We start from the raw sequence: 17,989 nt of genomic DNA on the forward strand, positions 1-17,989 counted from the left end.
CCAAAGACTGCGATTCATTGGCAGAACACTTAGAAGGTGCAACGGGTCTACTAAAGAGACTGCTTACACCACGCTTGTCCACCCTATTCTGGAGTATTGCTGTGCGGTATGGAATCCGCATCAGGTGGGACTGACGGATGACATCGAAGAAGTTCAAAGAGACGTGGCTCGTTTTGTACTATCGCGAAATAGGGGAGATAGTGCCACAGACATGATACGTGAATTGGAGTGGCAACCATTAAAACAAGGCGTTTTCCGTTGCGACGGGATCTTCTCATGAAATTTCAATCATCAGTTTTCTCCTCCGATTGCGAAAACATTCTGTTGGCACCCACCTATGTAGGAAGAAATGATCATCAGGATAAAATAAGAGAAATCAGGGCTCGCACAGAAAAATTTAAGTGCTCGTTTTTCCCGCGCGCCGTTCGAGAGTGGAGCTGTAGAGAGGCAGGTTGAAGGTGGTTCATTGAACCCTATGCCAGGCACTTTTTGTGAATAGCAGAGTAATCGCGTAGATGTGGAGAGACGCAGATGTTCGATAGAGAGCGGAAAAGGTGAAAATCTGAGGGCGCGAGATCTAGTGAATAAGGTGGGTTCGGAATAACTTCCCAAACCAACTCCTGTGTAGTGTTTGGTGTCAGTCTAGCAGAACGTGGGTGGGAGTTATCATGGAGTAGCATCACTTCACTCAGTCTGCCTGGTCGTTGTTCTTCGATTGCGTCTCAAAGACCTCTCAGTTCTAGAAAATAAATGTCAGCAGTGATTGTTACATGACGGAGAAGCAATTCTTAGCACTCCACGCCGTCGTTGTTCCATCAGATGCATAACGTTATTTTTTGTGGATGCGCAGTGCTCTTTGTACGGGGAGTTGCTGCTTCATTCGGGGTCAACCATTTCTTTCTTTCCCTTGTGTCAGCATAAAGACGACATATCTCGTCACCAGTAACGATACAGGACAGGAATGGTCGGTGTTGTTCACGAGTCAATTGATGACGAGCAAGCAGAGATGCACATATGACACCTCGCTGATTTTTGTGATTTTGGCTTAGAGCATGCGTACCCATACACCTGATTTTTGAACCTTCCCCACTGGTTGCAAATGCCGCACGATGGTGGAATGATCACAGTTCATCTCATTTGCCAGTTCTAGAGTACATTAACTTCGAGCAATGTGGATTTATGCCTTTAAATGATCTTTCATCAAATCTCGAAGGTCTTCCTGAATTTGGGTAGTCACTGATCTCAAAACGATCGTCCTCTAAACGAGATAACCATTTTGTTGCCCTGCTCTGTCCAATGGCTTTATCCCCACACACGGCGCAAATGTTTCTGGCTGCCGCCGCTGCTATCACCTCTTTAATGAACTCAAATAGAAGAATACGTCAGAGATGTTCCGATTTCTCCACTTGGCACTCCATTTTCTAGCGTCCACAGCTCCACTCACTATCTCCAAATGACAAAACGACAGTATATAAACTCAGATAGCAACAGTGAACTACAAATAAAAAATGACAATCGATAAAAAAACCCATAGCACCCGGAGCACCATCACGCAAAACAAAACCACTGCCAACTTAAGCACAACCTACTCTTGAACTTTAAATTCCACAGGAAGAAAGTGCGCTGGAAGCCTGCTTGTGAACGGGAAGGCTCCAGGCGGACTTCTCTGCATTCAAACCCAGTAGTAATAGCTCTCATCTCAACTTGTCGAAATTTCGAGTTAGCTGACCAGCTGGAGCGTACTGATAAGTCTGCTGACCGCTCCACGTGCCGGAACCAAAGAAACACATCAACTTCCTGTGAAACGTAACCGGTTCCTTATTGGCACAAAGTAATGAGTGCTATCGACAGGGAATCTTAAATTGATTCATTATTTCTAGATATCCAGAAGGCTTTTGACACCGTTCCTCAAAAGAAACCACCAATCAAATTGCTTACCTACTGCGTATCGACTCAGTTGTGCAAGTGGATTCATGATTTCCAGTCAGAAAGATCACCGTACGTAGTAATGACAGGAAATCATAGAATGAAACAGAAGTGATATCCGGCGCCCCCGAGGGAGTGGTAGAGGTCCTCTGATATTCCTAATCTATATAAACGAGACAATCTGAGTAGCCCTCTTATATCGTTTACAGACGATGCTGTCATTTACTGCCTAGTAAAGTCATCAGAAGATCAAAACTAAAACCACTCAGACACGTCATCATTGGTGTGAAAAGTGGCAATTGTCTCTCAGTAAGGGAAAATATCAGGTCATCCACAAGAGTACAAATAGAAATCCATTAAGTTTCCGTTATATGATAAATAACACAAATTTAAAAGCTGTCAATTCTACTAAATACCTAGGAATTAACTCACAACAACTTAAATTGGAACGATCACACAGGTAATGTTGTGGGGAAGGCAAGCCAAAGACTGCATTTTACTGGCAGAGCATTTAGAACTCAATGTCTACTAAAGAGACTACCCACATTGCGCTTGTTCGTCCTCTTCTAGAGTATTCCTGTGTAATTGCGGATCCTTACTAGGTCGGAGTGACGGAGGACATCGAAAAAGTTCAGAAAAGGGCATCTCGTTTTCTGTGATGGCGAAATAGGTGAGATAATGTCACGGACATGATACACAAATTGGGGTGGCAATCATTAAAAGAAAAGGCATTTTTGAATGGGGCAGGATTTCTCATTAAATTGCAATCACCAACTTCCTCCTCAGAGTGTAAAAATAGCTTATTGTCGCCAATTTACATAGGGAAAACTGATAATCGTAATAAAATAAGAGAAATGATAGCTCGTACAGACAGATCTAAGTGTTCATTTTTTCCAACGCTGTGTTAGAGTGGGACGATAGAGAAATGGTCTGAAGATGGTTAGAAGTAGCATCTACCATGCACGTAAGTGTAAATTACAAAGTAATGGTGTAGATGCACATAATATATACTCTAAGACAAACGCACCACGAAGGAGAAATTATGGAAATGGGAAGGAAAGCGACAGACGTCGTGTACATATACAAACAAATAAATAATTATAATTTCAGAAAAATTGGACGATTTATGCACAAATTGAGCAAGTCAGTATCGTGGTCCGCGTCTAACCCTAATGCCTAGGCATTGATTGACAGAGTTACTGGATGTCTTCCTGAGGGATATCGTGACAAATTCTGTCCACTTGACGAGATACATCTACACCTACATCTGCATGGATACTCCGCAAGTCACACTCAAGTGCTCGGCAGAGGGTTCATCGAACCAGGTTTACAATAATTCCGTTTTATTGCTGTCTCGAACAGAGCACGGAAAAAAACGAACATCTCTGTTTCCGTGCGAGCTCTGATTTCCCTTATTTTATCACGAAGATCGTTTCTACCATTGTAGGTCGACATCAACAAAATATTTTCGTATTCGGAAGAGAAAGTTGGTGATTTCAATTTCGTGAGAAGATCCCGTCGCAATGAGAAACGTCTTTGTTTTAATGGTGTACACCCCAAATCCTGTATCAAAAAAATGGCTCTGAGCACTATGGGACTTAACATCTGAGGTCATCAGTCCCCTAGAACTTAGAACTACTTAAACCTAACTAACCTAAGGACATCACACACATCCATGCCCGAGGCAGGATTCGAACCTGCGACCGTAGCGGTCGCGCGGTTCCAGACTGTAGCGCCTAGAACCGCTCGGCCACCCCGGCCGGCTTTTGTATCATGTCTGTGACACTCTCTCCCCTATTTCTCGATAATACAAAACGTTAGTTCGTCAAACTCCAAATATGGTTGGACGGCGTTGCCATATCGGAACGTTTTCAATAGGAAATGTTTGGTAAGGCCGAAGACAAGCAGTAGAAACTCTCGCCTGTGGATGCGGGCAATATTTTGGAGAAATTTAAGCCCAGGATGACTTGCAGGCACAGCAACAAAAAGGGTCGTAGAATATCATCGACGTAGCGCTGTGTTGTAAAGGTGACACGGATGATAACCAAAGGTGTCCTGCTATGAAATGAAATAGCACTCCAAACCATCACTCCTGGTTATTGGGTCGTATGGCGACAGTCAGGTATCCCATCGCTGTCCAGAGCTTGCTGGGACACGTCTTTGCTGGTCATCGCGACTTTCTTCGAAGCGGGATTCATCACTGAAGACAATTCTACTCCAGACAGTGAGATTCCAGGTCGAAGCCTTATCTGATGAAGCCCCGGACAGTGGTTTGACACAAACTTGATTGTTGCTCGCCATATGGTCCGACAACCAGGAGTGATGGTCTGAGGTGCCATTTCTTTTCATAGGAGTATCCCTTTGTTTGTTATCCGAGACATCCTTGCAGCACAACGGTACGTCGACGCTATTCTGTACCCCGCTTTCTTGTCCTTCGTGGCAAGCCATACTGGGCTAACATTTCAGCTAAATGACGCCCGCCCGCACACGGTGAGACTTTCCACTGCTTGTCCTGGTGCTTCCCAAACCCTGCCACGACCACCAAGATCGCCGAATCTCTCCACAATTGAGAACGTTCGGAGCACTATGGGCAGGGCCCTACAACCATCTCGGTATTCTGACGCTCTGATGCGTCATCTGGACAGAATTTGTCGCGATATCCCTCAAGAGGACATCCAACAACTCTATCAGTGCCAAGCCGAACAACTGCTTTCATAACGGCCAGAGGTAGACTAACGCGTTATTGACTTGCTTCATCTGTGAAGCTCGTTCTCTTTGAATATAAGGGCCGCTCAAAAGGAAACGAGCTGGAGTCTGGAATGCGCAAACCTATGAAAGGAGCGTAATATCGTGGCGAGTGTAACGAGGTGTGGTTCCGACCAGAGCGTGGAAGTTCACAGTCCGTCGCTAGAGGGCACGCGTGCACGTCACGTGACAATACAGAGCTAGCAGAAGCATGCATCAATCGTCCAAACGCTGCCAGTCATTGCAAACAGTGACATGGAGGGGTAAAACGAAGGGCAAAGAGGTGTTGTCGTTTTCTAACTGCGGCAGGAGGAGGAGGAACGGACATTCATCGACGAATGTCGCAAGTGTATGGCGAACATTGCATGTCCCTTGCAAGGGTCAAGGCGTAGCACAAGCGCTTCAGGGAAGGAAAGGTGTCGTTAGCCGATGATGCACAGTCTGGAGCAACACACTGCATTACCGATAACATCGTCCAGCTGGTGGATGCACTCATTACCTATAACCGCCTAGTGACAGTGAAAGCCATAGCTGCCGTGGTCGGATTGAGCGTCGGAAGTGTTCATCCCGTCGTGAAGGAACGATTGCACATGCGCAAAGTGTGTACTCAATGGGTACCTCACAGTCTTCAACCACACCAGGAAGCATGTCGAATGGCCCACTGTCTTGCTCATCTGCAGCGCTATGCTCGGGAAGGGGATACGTTCTTGGTACGAATGTTGGCTGGTAATTAGTCATGGCGTCATCACTTCGAACCAGAATCAAAACGACGAAGTCTCCACTGGAAGCATCAGGGTCACCATCACCAATAAAAGACTTAGGCCATCCACACGAGTGCGGGAAAGGTTATGCTGACGTCCTTCTTTGACCAAGATAGCCTCCGGCTGATTCACTTTCTACTGCACGGGACAACAGTGAATGCCCAGTGTTACTCGCAAACCTTGACCACCCTTCACCAAACGATCATATCAAAACGATCATATCAAAACGACCAGGCAATCTCGCCTGTGGGGTCATTCTGCTCCACAACAATGGAAAGCCTCATATGGCCAACACGGTCGCGGCGCTCCTGCAGAAATTCAAATGGGAGGTTGTCGATCACCCTCCATACAGTCCGGACCTGTCTCCCTGTGATTACGCCATTTTTGGTTCTCTTAAAAAGGCTCTGAGTGGCAAATGATTCACCCCGGACGACGACGTCCAGCTGTACGTGTGGAACTAGTTAACATCGCAGCCCTGGGAATTTTATGAGAAATCCATTCACCGCCTTGTGTCACAGTGGGACAAGTGTCTCAACAGCCAGGGTCAATACTTCTAACATACAGGTACTGGTTTCTGTAATTATGCCTCCGGCTCGTTTCTTTCGCCCCTTATACATCACTCAATTTTTCTGGAACTGTAACCATTTGATTGTTCCATTCAGATAATTCTTCCGTGGTGCGACCTTTTTTTTTTTTTTTCTTCTAAGAGTGTATTTTAAAACTATGTTCTGATTTGTATGCGTAAGAGGCAATTGGTGATTTATGTAGCGAAAGTTTGCTATTTGAGAAGGATAAAGTGCCGACATCTTGCGCATAATATTTCGTAACCTGTAAACTAGTTCAGTGCAACGCATTCATTCGTATGAGTTTAGATAAGAAACGAACGTCTTTGGAGGTATTACTATTTCTCAACGTAGCCTCATACGTCCTTCCTTTTCTACATAGTTCGATTATTTTGCTCTACTTTATAAACCTCCATACGGCGGCGTGCCCACGTACGTTGCCATCAGCGCAATTGCAGAGTTCACGTTTGGCGCAGCCGGCGACAGAACGAAACGATAGCGCCTGCTTCGCTTGCTGCCGGTACGTCTCCGGCAACACTCAGGCACCGCTGCCATCTTTTTCTCTCGCCTCGTTCGCGTTCCGTGAAGGTTCTGCTTGCCGTCTAGAATTGTTCAGTGACCTGTAATGCCGAAAGCGCTTGTTACCGGACTTGACCTGCGCTGTTTTGGCCCACTCTTTCTGTCCGTGTATGAGCGTAGTCTCTCGTTCTCAGTCACTGCAATTGTGCTTACTGGCCGGCCGGAGTGGCCGAGCGGTTCTAGGCGCTACGATCTGGAACCGCGCGACCGCTACGGTCGCAGGTTCGAATCCTGCCTCGGGCATGGATGTGTGTGCTGTCCTTAGGTTAGTTAGGTTTAAGTAGTTCTACGTTCTAGGGGACTGATGACCTCAGAAGTTAAGTCCCATAGTGCTCAGAGCCATTTGAACCATTTTTTGTACTTACTGTGTACCTTGTCATTTGCAATAAAACGGTAGATAACACACTCCGTAGGTCATCTTATGTTTCGTAGTTGAGTGTAATTCTGCTACTAGGAGAAGTAAACGGAAGTAATGTGTTGCCCGACTCTCCTTGGAATATACGCTCTCGGAATCTCAACGGCATACCTCTCCGTAATACCCAACTCCCGTCTTGTAGCTATTGCCTCTGCAGTTTGTTCGGTATCTGTAACATGTATTAAGCCATACCATGACAAAACGAACAGTTCTTCGTTTTTTCTTCTCTATCTCTTCCACAGATACAACACGGTAAGGCTCCGATACTGCTGAGCAACACCCGTGAATCGGCCTTACAAGTATTTTGTAATCCACTTTCACGGATGAATTACATTCCCTTTACACGCTTGTGTCACAAGTGTAATGTGCTGCGAATACATAGAAAGATAGATCCCTTATCATTTAGCTACAAAATAGCAGGTTAGTAACTGGAAGCAGTTAATTCCATAAATTATCTGGGAGTAGGCATTAGGAGTGATTTAAAATAGAATGATCATATAAGTTGATCGTTGGTAAAGCAGATGCCAGACTGAGATTCATTGGAAGAATCCTAAGGAAATGCAATCCGAAAACAAAGGAAATAGGTTACAGTACGCTTGTTCGCCCACTGCTTGAATACTGCTCGGAAGTGTGAGATCCGCACCAGATAGGGTTGATAGAAGAGATAGAGAAGATCCAACGGAGAGCAGCGCGCTTCGTTACAGGATCATTTAGTAATCGCGAAAGCATTACGGAGATTATAGATAAACTCCAGTGGAAGACTCTGCAGGAGAGACGCTCAGTAGCTCGGTACGAGCTTTTGTCAAAGTTTCGGGAACATACCTTCACCGAAGAGTCAAGCAGTATATTGCTCCCTCCTACGTATATCTCGCGAAGAGACCATGAGGATAAAATCAGAGAGATTAGAGCCCACACAGAAGAATATCGACAATCCTTTATTCCACTAACAATGCGAGACCGAAATAGAAGGGAGAACCGATAGAGATACTCAAGGTACCCTCCGCCACACACCGTCAAATGGCTTGCGGAGTATGGATGTAGATGTAGATGTAAAGAACTTCCAAATCTTTAGGTCCTATTAATTATATAGAAATAAACATAATACACTTCTGTATGATAACTAAAGATAAAACTACAGTAATGGTTATAGTGATGGGCATTTCTTGAGGGCTACATTTCTTAGGTCCCTATCAAATACGGTGCAGCACCGGCCTATACAGGATATGAGGTGCCTCGTGCAATGTTTCTACTTCAACAGTGAGGTACTGTACGGATCAAAGAAACGTCATGGTAGCCAAGTACTGTCCAGGCTTGACTTTGTGTCACATCCGTACGTGATACCTCATATTGATCCGTGTCACTTTGTCTTGTAAAACAGTTATTATAAAATGAGTTTAATATTCCGTCTAGTCATGGTTTGCAGCTGAAAAATATTCCGATGTTTTAGTTGCAATGGGGGTCACAGACGAAATAAATTTTTAATTGATGATAATCTGTCGTACAAGCAGTCGTAATTTGGATCAGAATATCCTTTCATTTATCTCATTCATAACCGCACAAAATCGACTGTGTACCACTTTCAAGTGTATGGTATAGTCCGTCTATCGGACATTTTGGCCTTACAGTTAGATCCTTCATTGGCTGGCTCTGAGCACTATGGGACTCAATTGCTGGGGTCATTAGTCCCCTAGAACTTAGAACTAGTGAAACCTAACTAACATAAGGACATCACAAACATCCATGCCCGAGGCAGGATTCGAACCTGCGACCGTAGCGGTCTTGCGGTTCCAGACTGCAGCGCCTTTAACCGCACGGCCACTTCGGCCGGCCGTCATTGGCCATACATTGTTACTATCGATGTGAATGATTTCTTTTTAAAACAAACATGACACCAAAAGTCCCAAAATCAGTACCTCTAAGTTACGAATGTCTGCTGGGTAGCTTCGTATGGCTGCTTTCCTTTAAAAATAAAAAACTTTTTCCACAGCAAGGGAACAAACTTTTCTTCTTACTTCATCAGTTGGAGAAGTTGTTATCAGTGTTGCAGACCACGTAAAAAAAGTTGCGTTGTTCGTATTGTGCACAGAAAAAGAAGAATGTAATTATATTTCAGATTTTTCCGCAAGTAGTTTCATGACCCTTATGTACCAGTAAATACCAATAAATTCCTTAAAGATATAAAAGAAATACTTTATACTGAAAAACAAAACCATTTGCATCTTCCCGTTAAGCATATCGCTTTTTTTCATAACAGCTCCTCGTCGCCTATTCTGTGGATGATAGAATCGCCTAGTTAATGTAGGCGTTTTAAAGAAAATAATGTATTTAGGCGTAGACTAAGGTAGAATTTTTGTAGTCTAATTTTTAGTGGCTTAAAATGTTCCTTAGGGAGTCTATTTTTAAGGTGCACTCATACAAGGTGAGCTACAAATGTTAAAAGATGCTAAACCCGTGATTTACTGGCGCATCCGAGTGTTCGAATGCAACTGATGTAATACTATAATAGACACCGACGAAATGCGGTCCTGTTAGTTTCGGATAATATCACAGATGATAATATTTCTCTTCGAAACATGATCCGATTATGGTAAACAGCCTGAAAGCACGTGTCCATCTCTCGTCTGCTTGCCTTGTCATTTGGCTTGTTTTTTATACGAAGTAAAACGTGAGTGCTTGAAAATAACAAACATTTATACGGAGAGAAAAGGTTGAAAAGTAATCACAATCATGCAAAAAACGCTTCGACCGGTAAGCGCAAGCCAGTTAATCGATATAATTTTATCAAAATGAGAGCAGTAAGCAGCAGAGTTGAAGAGGAATAATAATCACAGAAGTTGCAAGGAAAAACACATGCACAAAAAAGGTAACTGCAAAGAAACTGTGGGTAACTGAAGAGATACTTCAGCTAATCGATGAAAGATTGAAGTACAAAAATGTTCAGGGAAATTCAGAAATACAAGTCTCTGGGGAATGAAATAAATAGGAAGTGCAGGGAAGATAAGACGAAATGACGACACGAAAAATGTGAAGAAATCGAAAAAGAGGTGACTGTCAAAACGACTGACGCAGCATACGGAAAAGTCAAATCAGCCTTCGAAACTAAAAGAAAAGGTGCCAACATTAAGAGTGCAATGGTAATTCCACTATTAAATGCAGAAGAGAAAGCACGTAGATTGAAAGAGTATATTTAAGGCCTCTATGAGGTAGAATAAGAACTTAAAAGAGCTTTAGAAAACTTAAGATCGAATAGGGCAATTGGGATTGATAACATTCCATCTGAATTTCTAAATTCACCCGGAGAAGTGGCAACAAAAGCGACGATTCACATTGGTGAGTAGAATGTATGAGTCTGGGAAATGACATGTGACTTTCGGAAGAAACATCATCTACACTATTCTAAAGATTGCAGGAGCTGACAAGTGCGAGAATTATCAGGCAATCCAGCTTAACATCTCATGCATCCCATTTGCTGACAAGAATAATATACAGGAGAATACGAAAGAAAACTAAGGAGGTGTTAAATGAAGGTCAATTTTGCCCTAAGAAAGGTAAAGGCACCAGAGAGCCAGTTCTGAATTTACGGTTGATAAAGAAACCAAGCGTAAAGAATAATCAAGAGACGTTTATAGGAATTGTCGACCTGGAAAAAGTGTTCGACAATGTTAAATGTTGCAAGATGTTCGAAATTCTGAGGAAAATAGGGGAAAGCTGTAGGGAAAGATGGGTAGTATACAATATGTACACAAATCAAGAGGAAACAATAAGAGTGGAAGACCAAGAACGAAGTGCTCGGATTAGAGAGGGTGTAAGACAGGAATGTAATCTTTAGCCCCTACTGTTGAATCCATACATCCAAAAAGCGATAACGGATATAAAAGAAAGGATCAAGAATAGAATTAAAATACAAGGTGAAAGGATATCAATGAGAAGATTCGCTGATGGAACTGCTATCCTCAGTGAAAGTGAAGAAGAATTACAGGAACTACTGAATGGAATGGACAGTCTAATGAATACAACATATGGATTGAGAATAAATCGAAGAAAGACTAAAGTAACGAGAAATAGCAGAAATGAGAATATCTGGAAGTAGAAGATTTTAAGGAATCCTGCTGCCTAGGCAGCTAAATAACCCATGACGGACGGAACAAGGTGCATATGAAAATCAGAATAGCACTGGAAAGGAAGGCATTCCTGTCCAAGAGAAGTATACTAGGCTTTAATCTGAGGAAGAAATTTCTGAGAATGTACATTTGGAGCACAAGATTATATGGTAGTGAAAAGTGGATTGCGAGAAAAATGGAAGAGAAGAGAATTTAAGCATTTGGGATGTGGTGCTGCAGACGAAAGTCGAAAATTAGGTGGACTGATAAGGTAAGGAATGAGGAGGTTCTGCGCAGAACTGGAGAGGAAAGGAATATATGAAAAACACTGACGAGGAGAAAGGACTGGATGATAGGACATTTGATTAGATATGAGGGAATGACGTCTATGGTACTAGAGGAAGTTGTAGAGCGCAAAAACTGTAGAGGAAGACAGAGACTGGAATACATCCAGCAAATAATTGATGATGTAGGTTGCACGTACTACTCTGAAACGGAGAGGTTGGCACAGGAGAGGAATTCGCGGCGGGCCACATCAAACCAATCAGAAGGCTTATAACACAATAAAAGGAAAGAAAGATAGAGAGAGAGAGAGAGAGAGAGAGGGAGGGAGGGAGAGAATCTCCAAATACATCTATCTACATCTACGTGATTACTCTGCTATTCACAATAAAGTGCCTGGCAGAGGGTTCAATGAACCACCTTCAGGCTGTCTCTCTACCGTTCCACTCTCGAACGGCACGCGGGGAAAACGTTCACTTAAATTTTTCCGTGCGAGCCCTGATTTCTCTTATTTTATCCTGATGATCATTTCTCCCTATGGAGGTGGGTGCCAACAGAATGTTTTCACAATCGGAGGAGAAAACTGGTGATTGAAATTTCATGAGAAGATCCCGTCGCAACGAAAAACGCCTTTGTTTTAATAATTGCCACTCCAATTCACGTACCATGTCTGTGACACTATCTCCGCTATTTCGCGATAATACAAAACGAGCTGCCCCTCTTTGTACTTTTTCGATGTCATCCGTCAGTCCCACCTGACGCGGATCCCACACCGCACAGCAGTGCTCCAGAATAGGGTGGACAAGCGTGGTGTAAGCAGTCTCTTTAGTAGACCTGTTGCACCTTGTAAGTGTTCTGCCAATGAATCGCAGTCTTTGGTTTTCTCTACCCACAATATTATCTATGTGATAGTTCCAATTTAGGTTATTTGTAATTTGTGTAATATGTGTCCCACACTGGCCAAATGAAAATGAGTTCAAGTCCAAACTCAGACAAATTCAGAGTCGAAATGAATGAGGATTATTACTGGGACAGGGGGAAAGACTGAACTTGCCTGGGCAAAGAAGGATTGTATAACTGGTATGTGCTAGTGGGACTACCGGTTTTTCTTCTTAGTCCTCGCTCTTGGCACCACATATATGATGCATTGCCGATCCCGGGGTGTGAAGATGGGATGAGAATTGATTAGGGCTAGGTCTTTCTTAGAAACGATGTTGTGCAGGTTTGCGGCTGCCCAAGCGAAGATATGCGGTTGGTGGGTTTGGGAGCATAAGGAGGGGCTAAAGGGGTATGGGAAGTTGAGGTACGGATACGTACCATCTCGCAGCAACTCCACTAACATGTCCATCACCATCTTAGCGGCTTGCGGGTTGTCTGTCAGCGGCAGGTGGTCGCGTTTGGCAGCCTCTTCTTCAACCATAGCAACGGTAGCAGCGACTTGTGTGGCTTCTTCGTCCTCTTCTTCCGGCTGCTGTGCCGTCTCCTCCGTCTCCTCGACCACCTCTCCAGCAACCTGCGGTTTCGCATCTGCCAGAGAGGCGGTCGTCTGCGTTTCCGCGCCTACCGCCTTCCTGGTGGGGGTCGACGCCTCTTCTTTGCGAGTCGCAAGGATCAAGGCTTCCGTCACTTGCCACACCTGACGGCACGCCTCTTACAATTCCTCCCTCAGTGCCACCCTCTCCTCCACCATGGCGGATTTGATCGTGGCTTTCTGTAACGATTCACGCAAACTATCGTAGTCGTCTTCTTGGCGGCGGCGCGGCCCACTTCCCCCTCTTGGACAGGGGGCGGGGCGGGCGCCTTGTCTCGTTGGCCCACTTCCTCAGGTTTAGCGGCCTCAGTCTTCTTGTTCTGCTTGCTCCACTTCTTGGTACAGCTGGAGTGACGATGATTTGCAGCATGTGCACCACCGCAGTTGACTAACTTCGTAGCAGCATCTCGCGGCTTATTGCAGCCGCGTGTATCGTGTGCCTTTGGGTCTGTCAGGTGCGCGTGGAACGGCGTGCCACGTCGGAGCAGCTACGAAAACAATGGTGTGGTGTACTACGAGGTGCAATGATCATTGCTGTCATTTTTTGTCAACAAAACAACTGAGGCGTCTTGCAGATGCAGTCCAAGAACAATGACCAGGAAGACTGCATGAAGTAACATTGTTGTTGTTGTTGTTGTTGTTGTTGTTGTGGTTTTCAGTCCTGAGACTGGTTTGATGCAGCTCTCCTTGCTACTCTATCCTGTGCAAACTTCTTCATCTCCCAGTACCTACTGCAACCTACATCCTTCTGAATCTGCTTGGTGTATTCATCTCTTGGTCTCCCTCTACGATTTTTACCCTCTCCGCTGCCCTCCAATACTAAATTGGTGATCCCTTGCCTCAGAACATGTCCTACCAACCGATCCCTTCTTCTAGTCAAGTTGTGCCACAAACTTCTCTTCTCCCCAATCCTATTCAACACCTCCTCATTAGTTATGTGATCTACCCATCTAATCTTCAGCATTCTTCTGTAGCACCACATTTCGAAAGCTTCTATTCTATTCTTGTCTAAACTATTTATCGTCCATGTTTCACTTCCATACATGGCTACACTCCATAAAAAAATTCCGAAACGACTTCCTGACACTTAAATCTATACTCGATGTTAACAAATTTCTCTTCTTCAGAAACGCTTTCCTTCCCATTGCCAGTCTACATTTTATATCTACATCTACATCTACATCTACATTTACACTCCGCAAGCCACCCAACGGTGTGTGGCGGAGAGCACTTTACGTGCCACTGTCATTACCTCCCTTTCCTGTTCCAGTCGCGTATGGTTCGCGGGAAGAACGACTGTCTGAAAGCCTCTGTGCGCGCTCTAATCTCTCTAATTTTACATTCGTGATCTCCTCGGGAGGTATAAGTAGGGGGAAGCAATATATTCGATACCTCATCCAGAAACGCACCCTCTCGAAACCTGGCGAGCAAGCTACACCGCGATGCAGAGCGCCACTCTTGCAGAGTCTGCCACTTGAGTTTATTAAACATCTCCGTAACGCTATCACGGTTACCAAATAACCCTGTGACGAAACGCGCCGCTCTTCTTTGGATCTTCTCTATCTCCTCCGTCAAACCGATCTGGTACGGATCCCACACCGATGAGAAATACTCAAGTATAGGTCGAACGAGTGTTTTGTAAGCCACCTCCTTTGTTGATGGACTACATTTTCTAAGCACTCTCCCAATGAATCTCAACCTGGTACCCGCCTTACCAACAGTTAATTTTATATGATCATTCCACTTCAAATCGTTCCGCATGCATACTCCCAGATATTTTACAGAAGTAACTGCTACCAGTGTTTGTTCCGCTATCATATAATCATACAATAAAGGATCCTTCTTTCTATGTATTCGCAATACATTACATTTGTCTATGTTAAGGGTCAGTTGCCACTCCCTGCACCAAGTGCCTATCCGCTGCAGATCTTCCTGCATTTCGCTACAATTTTCTAATGCTGCAACTTCTCTGTATACTACAGCATCATCCGCGAAAAGCCGCATGGAACTTCCGACACTATCTACTAGGTGATTTATATATATTGTGAAAAGCAATGGTCCCATAACACTCCCCTGTGGCACGGCAGAGGTTACTTTAACGTCTGTAGACGTCTCTCCATTGATAACAACGTGCTGTGTTCTGTTTGCTAAAAACTCTTCAATCCAGCCACACAGCTGGTCTGATATTCCGTAGGCTCTTACTTTGTTTATCAGGCGACAGTGCGGAACTGTATCGAACGCCTTCCGGAAGTCAAGAAAAATAGCATCTACCTGGGAGCCTGTATCTAATATTTTCTGGGTCTCATGAACAAATAAAGCGAGTTGGGTCTCACACGATCGCTGTTTCCGGAATCCATGTTGATTCCTACATTGTAGATTCTGGGTTTCCAAAAACTACATGATACTCGAGCAAAAAACAAGTTCTAAAATTCTGCAACAGATCGACGTCAGAGATATAGGTCTATAGTTTTGCGCATCTGCTCGACGACCCTACTTGAAGACTGGGACTATCTGTGCTCTTTTCCAATCATTTGGAACCCTCCGTTCCTCTAGAGACTTGCGGTACACGGTTGTTAGAAGGGGGGCAAGTTCTTTCGCGTACTCTGTGTAGAATCGAATTGGTATCCCGTCAGGTCGAGTGGACTTCCCTCTATTGAGTGATTCCAGTTGCTTTTCTATTCCTTGGACACTTATTTTGATGTCAGCCATTTTTTCGTTTGTGCGAGGATTTAGAGAAGGAACTGCAGTGCGGTCTCTACTTCGACCATCATCAGTTATTTTGCTCCCCAAATAGCAAAACTCCTTTGCTACTTTAAGTGTCTCATTTCCTAATCTAATTCCCTCAGCATCACCCGACTTAATTCGACTACATTCCATTATCCTCGTTTTGCTTTTCTTGATGTTCATTTTATACCCTCCTTTCAAGACACTATCCATTCCATTCAACTGCTCCTCCAAGTCCTTTGCTGTCTCTGACAGAATTACAATGTCATCGGCGAACCTCAAAGTTTTTATTTCTTCTCCATGGATTTTATTACATTCTCCGAATTTTTCTTTTGTTTCCTTCACTGCTTGCTCAATATACAGATTGAATAACATCGGGGAGAGGCTACAACCCTGTCTCACTCCCTTCCCAACCACTGCTTCCCTTTCGTGCCCCTCAACTCTTATAACTGCCATTTGGTTTCTATATAAATTGTAAATAGCCTTTTGCTCCCTGTATTTTACCCCTGCCACCTTCAGAATTTGAAAGTGTGTATTCCAGTCAACATTGTTAAAAGCTTTCTCTAAGTCTACAAATGCTAGAAACGTAGGTTTGCCTTTCCTTAATCTAGCTTCTAAGATAAGTCGTAGGGTCAGTATTGCCTCACGTGTTCCAATATTTCTACGGAATCCAAACTGATCTTCCCCTAGGTTGGCTTCTACTAGTTTTTCCATTCGTCTGTAAAGAATTCGCGTTAGTATTTTGCAGCCGTGACTTATTAAACTGATAGTTCGGTAATTTTCACACCTGTCAACACCTGCTTTCTTTGGGATTGGAATTATTATATTCTTCTTGAAGTCTGAGGGTATTTCGCCAGTCTCATACATCTTGCTCACCAGATGGAAGAGATTTGTCAGGACTGGCTCTCCCAAGGCCGTCAGTACTTCTAATGGAATGTTGTCTACTCCCGGGGCCTTGTTTCGACTCAGGTCTTTCAGTGCTCTGTCAAACTCTTCACGCAGTATCATATCTCCCATTTCATCTTCATCTACATCCTCTTCCATTTCCATAATATTGTCCTCAAGTACATCACCCTTGTATAGACCCTCTATATACTCCTTCCACCTTTCTGCATTCCCTTCTTTGCTTAGAACTGGGTTTCCATCTGAGCTCTTAATATTCATACAAGTGGTTCTCTTTTCTCCAAAGGTCTCTTTTATTTTCCTGTAGGCAGTATCTATCTTACCCCTAGTGAGATAAGCCTCTACATCATTACATTTACCCTGTAGCCATCCCTGCTTAGCCATTTTGCACTTCCTGTCGATCTCATTTTTGGGAAGTTTGTATTCCTTTTTGCCTGCTTCATTTACTGCATTTTTATATTTTCTCCTTTCATCAATTAAATTCAATATTTCTTCTGTTACCCAAGGATTTCTACTAGCCCTCGTCTTTTTACCTACTTGATCCTCTGCTGCCTTCACTACTTCATCCCTCAAAGCTACCCATTCTTCTTCTACTGTATTTCTTTCTCCCATTCCTGCCATTTGTTCCCTTACGCTCCTCCTGAAATTCTATACAACCTCTGGTTTAGTCAGTTTATCCAGATCCCATCTCCTTAACTTCCCACCTTTTTGCAGTTTCTTCAGTTTTAATCTACAGTTCATAACCAATAGATTGTGGTCACAGTCCACATCTGCCCCTGGAAATGTCTTACAATTTAAAACCTGGTTCCTAAATCTCTGTCTTACCATTATATAATCTATCTGAAATCTGTCAGTATCTCCAGGCTTCTTCCATGTATACAACCTTCTTTTATGATTCTTGAACCAACATTAATTTGTGCTCTGTGCCAAATTCTACCAGGCGGATTCCTCTTTCATTTCTTAGCCCCAATCGATATTCACCTACTACGTTTCCTTCTCTCCCTTTTCCTACTACCGAATTCCAGTCACCCATGACTATTAAATTTTTGTCTCCCTTCACTATCTGAATAATTTCTTTTATTTCGTCATACATTTCTTCAATTTCTTCGTCATCTGCAGAGCTAGTTGGCATATAAACGTGTACTACTGTAGTGGACGTGGGTTTCGTGTCTGTCTTGGCCACAATAATGCGTTCACTGTGCTGTTTGTAGTAGCTTACCCGCATTCCTATTTTTTTTATTCATTATTAAACCTACTCCTGCATTACCCCTATTTGATTTTGTATTTATAACCCTGTATTCACCTGACCAGAAGTCTTGTTCCTTCTGCCACCGAACTTCAGTAATTCCCACTATATCTAACTTTAACCTATCCATTTCCCTTTTTATATTTTCTAACCTATCTGCCCGATTAAGGGATCTGACATTCCACGCTCCGATCCGTAGAACGCCAGCTTTCTT

The 17,989-nt window shown here is 43.7% G+C and overlaps 1 protein-coding gene across 1 annotated transcript in view; it reads left to right on the forward strand.

Moving 5' to 3' along the window:
- LOC124596033 (dehydrogenase/reductase SDR family member 11-like) overlaps positions 1-17,989 on the forward strand; it is a 61,047-nt gene that overhangs the window by 41,556 nt on the left and 1,502 nt on the right. The gene's annotated exons all lie outside the window — the stretch shown is intronic.

This window comes from Schistocerca americana, chromosome 2 (assembly GCF_021461395.2).
Source record: "Schistocerca americana isolate TAMUIC-IGC-003095 chromosome 2, iqSchAmer2.1, whole genome shotgun sequence".
Taxonomy (NCBI): Eukaryota; Metazoa; Arthropoda; class Insecta; order Orthoptera; family Acrididae; genus Schistocerca; species Schistocerca americana.